The 4363-nt window shown below is 45.5% G+C and overlaps 1 protein-coding gene and 1 pseudogene across 1 annotated transcript in view; one reads left to right on the top strand and one right to left on the bottom strand.

Annotated features, from left to right (window-relative positions):
- Nucleotides 1–4363, bottom strand: part of NCOA2 (nuclear receptor coactivator 2) — a 163515-nt gene that overhangs the window by 109459 nt on the left and 49693 nt on the right. The gene's annotated exons all lie outside the window — the stretch shown is intronic.
- The window catches only part of LOC105295105, a 2930-nt pseudogene continuing 2390 nt past the window's right edge, over nt 3824–4363 (top strand).

Genomic DNA, 4363 nt, shown 5'->3' on the forward strand with positions numbered 1-4363 from the left:
AAGGGGCTGCTACGAGGCAGCTCTGATCCAGCTCCTCACACACAGGATCCCATAACGGTACCAGGAGGCAGGGCTCCTCCGGCACTAGACGTAGCAGGTGTCCAAACTAGAGGCCGCCACGGCCTACCGGAGCGGCCGGGCACGAAAACTCCATCCAAAGATAACGCGGATGGGCTGAACCCAACAGGTTCAAGGTCTGCGAAATACATAAGACAGAACTGTTCTGTGGGCAAAGAGAGGAGGTGAAAGGATACATAGAAAGAAATTACAAGATAATAAAGGTACAAGAAGCTATGAAGGAGCAAAAGTTATGAAGCAGAGAAACATCCGCGCTGGGGGTGAAAAGACTGATTAGCGGAGGGAACGGCAGCAGCCGAAGCAGAGGGCGGGGCACCTGGCCGCCAGTCACCACGCACGCAGTGTCCTCGACCGTGCCCGACAGCGCTTCGCATCGCGTGCTCAGTTCTTCCGAATGTCAGCAGGAGGCTGTCAAGTAGACGTGGAAGCCTCCGAAGTGGGGGAATGTGTGACCCATGAGCTACAACTCGGCCCCTTCCCACCAGAGACAGACGCCCTGCTGACTGCAGCCCCGAACCTGGCCCTGGAGTCACCTGAAGGCCGCCTGGTCTCTCGCTTTCTCCATTTTACCAGCTGTGCAACCCTGGGAAAGATCCTTAACCCTTTCTAAGCCTCAGCTTCCACGTCCACAACAGTAATGATTATTAAATGAGAAAAGTACAGAGCCTGCGATACAGAAATTGTCTCATATAAGTTAGCTGCCCTTATTAATATTGTTTTTATCATCTGAAATCCTTGGCTCCACAAACACCACTCCCTAGTCGAACAAGGCTATGCTCTGCCCTCCGCTTCGGCTTACACTGTAAAGCAAGTTTGCTTTTCGCAGTATATTTAGGGCCACGCTTTCCACATTTTCATGCTCTTTGTGGATTTTCCTGTTTCAAACGGCCTCCAAGGGATGCCCAGTGCTCCTAAGTGCAAGAAGCTGTGCTGTGCCTTGCGGAGAAAACACGTGTGTTTAAGGCGAGCTTCATTCGGGCAGGGGTTCAAGCGCCACTGGCCATAAGTCCAATTTAATGAATCAACAATATATATTAAATAAAGTGTCTTAAACAGAAGCCCACTTAGTAACGGTAGGTACTAAGTTGTGAACCTACCTCTGTATTTCCCCTAGAAGCAATGTCTCAGTATTCACTGAGTCAGGCTTTGCCAGGACTTTACGAGATAACTCCTGTGAACAACAAACTATAGTTCACTAAAGGTGGAACATGGGAGTAGGTGAGAATGTTTGGGGCACGGAGATAGAAGGCTAGAGCCAGAACATGAATGCGCCTTTTATGTCCTACCAAAAAAACGTGGACTTCGAATTGCTTCTAACCTGCTCACTGATTAGAAGGCTTGGGAACAGTCTAGACCTTCCTGCTCCTTCCTGCTCCTTCCTGCACCCTTCGTGTCTGGCACAGACGTATCAACTACAGGAAAGGCTACTGCCTAACGCTGCTCCCCTTCACACGTGCTGTCCTCCGGGCTCAGAGCAGCGCCGACAACAGAGAATCCTGGGAGCCACCAATCGTCCAGTAGCCCAAAGTCGAAAGGAACAGGTAAAATTCACTTTACAATCTATTTGCACTCCATGTGGATTAGCCACATCACAAATAATCACAAGCCGCTGGTGGCGAGTGGCTCCCACGGAGCGCGTTGAGGGCCCAGGGTGTCCTGTACATCCCCCAGTGCCTGGTGATCGCTTCCCACGATTCTCTGAAGAATCGGCCCAATTTTCACGGTCTAAATGTCACCTGATCGATCCTCTCCCCACGCCCAGGGACAGTCAGTTACTATTCTCCAGTGCTAGTGAAGGACATGACAAAATCTTAAAATTAACAGTTGTTAGATAAATGAACAGGCAAGAATATATAAGCGCAAGAATGAAACTGGCTATTTTTGCATTCCAGAGATAAACCACCAGGTAGGAGGGTACATCAACAGACACCAAAGACAAAGGATAAAGCTACAGCCACACTTTACTTTCCCACTCATTTCCCAGGATCCAGTACCAAGACTGAATGGGGTAAATTTTTTCCACCATGAATCCTGATGAGAAACTGCGATATCACCTATGAATAAACATGCCTGTTAACTATTAAAGTTCGACCTAGCATTAGTGAGCCCTCTCTGGAAGGCTATGCAGACACAAACTCCTCTCCCGGGAATCTGCATGGACAGAAAACGACTGACAACAAACCTTAGGTCAGTGGTTTATGCGCCAGGGTGCTCTCAGCATCTGAAAACAAGGATCTTCGTTTGGATTCTCTGCTTTTTATACCTGAGTGCTCCACCATAGCAACGGAGTGAGTTACACGACCTTGGAAACAGCGAGGTCTCCATTTTCCAAGAAAAGCAGAGGTGGCGAAGAAAGGTGTGCAGCGCGCACCTTCACCTTCAGGACGCCCCGCCCCCGCCCAGTCTCACTGCGATTCACAGTCCGTTTCCTGTGCCAACCTCTGCTACCCCGTAATGACACGCTCCCTCACATGGCCTTCCCCAAAGCAGATTCTGAATTAGCTGTGTTTCTTTCTACTGCAAACCAAACACCATTTAAATAATGCTTAAAGACAAACAACAAACAAAAAACCAATGCGTTAGCCTTAACATATTTGAAGTGGAATAGAAGTTCATTAGAAGTACAAACATTTTTAAAAAATCACTTCAACCTTAAGTATAGTTCTCTCCTTGTCCCTATGTTCATCCTGTTCTCATTCCAGAATGAACCAGCAACTCCAATAACAGCACCATTTGCACCCAGTACACATAGTAATTTAGAGCATAGACTCTAAAGGCAAACTACCTGGATTTGAATCCTACTCCACTATTTATGCATTAGCTGTGGGACCTTGGACAGGTTCCTTTACCTCTCTGTCCTCTGTTTCCTCATCTGCAAAAACAGGTACAGGAGAGCACAACCAGTGTCGTAAGAACTAAATGAACACACGTGAGGTCCTGAGAATAGTGGATGGAAATTCTACATAAAGATTGGCTTTATGATTAACACACAGTCGCTTGCTAATGCAATTTTTCTTACCAAAAGATGAGGAAAAAGCAAAGCCCATAAACTGCTATCATTAATACGATTAATATGCATAAATAAAAATAACTTTTAAAATCAGACATTTTCTCACTTAAAATTCTAAAACAGGAAAGTAAAATTTGGAAAGGGTAATTAAAAACAATTTAAAAATTTTTAAAGTTCTTGTTTTCTGACAATGTTTCAACATAATATTATTTATCATTCATTTTGACTAGAGTCTAAGGATTTACAGAAACGAAATGTGAATTTTACATATAAACCTCATAAAATGCTTTTACAACTCTTTAGTCCAGTGATTCATTTAGCATTATAATTTAACATCTCAAATGATGAAACCAAATATCTAGCTTCTACCTCAAAGCAGGCATGATTCGTTTTACTGCACTTGGCTTTATGACAGATCAACACTGTTTCTTTACAAACGGAAGGTCTGTGGTGCCCGTGCGCGGAGCACGTCTACAGACACCATTTGTACAGCATCTGCGTCCTTCTTCCCTCCGTGCCACATTCTGGTCAGTCTCACAGTCTTTCGAACTCTTCCATTATTATTATACTCGTTTTGGTGAACTGTGATCAGTGACCCTTGGTGCTTCTACCCTAATTGTCCCGGCAAACTCACTTGCTGAATGTGTGTGTTCTGACTACTCCACTGACCGGCCGTTCCCCTGACTCTCTCCCTCTCTTTGGCCCTCCCTAGCCCTGCCAATTAATAACCTGATAATGGCCTCCAAGTGTTTATGTGAAAGGAAGAGTCAGTCACACATTTCTCACTTTAAATCAAAAACTAGAAATGATTAAGCATAGTGAAGAAGGCGTGTCGAAAGCCAAGACAGGCCAAAAGGCAGGCCTCGTGTGCCAAAGTTAGTCAAGTCGTGAATGCAAAGGAGTCCACGAAGAAAGTGGAAGGTTCCACTCCCGTGAACACATGAATGATAAGAAAGAAAAACAATCTTATTGCTTGTAAGTAGGAAGTTTTAGTGGTCTGGATAGAAGATCAAACCAGCCACAACATTCCCGTAAGCCAAAGCGTAACCCTGAGCAAGGCCCTAACTCTTTAATTCTGTGAAGGCTGAGAGAGGTGAGGGAGCTGCACAAGAGAAGCTGGGAGGTCGCAGAGGTCGGCTCATGAGGTTTAAGGAAAGAAACATCTCCACGGCATAAAAGAAGTACAAGGTGAAGCAGCGAGTGCTGATGCAAAAGTTACAGTGAGTCATCCAGAAAGTCTAGCTAAGATGATTCGTGAGGGTGGCTACACTAAAC

This window comes from Pteropus vampyrus, unplaced genomic scaffold (assembly GCF_000151845.1).
Source record: "Pteropus vampyrus isolate Shadow unplaced genomic scaffold, Pvam_2.0 Scaffold99, whole genome shotgun sequence".
NCBI classification, from domain to species: domain Eukaryota; kingdom Metazoa; phylum Chordata; class Mammalia; order Chiroptera; family Pteropodidae; genus Pteropus; species Pteropus vampyrus.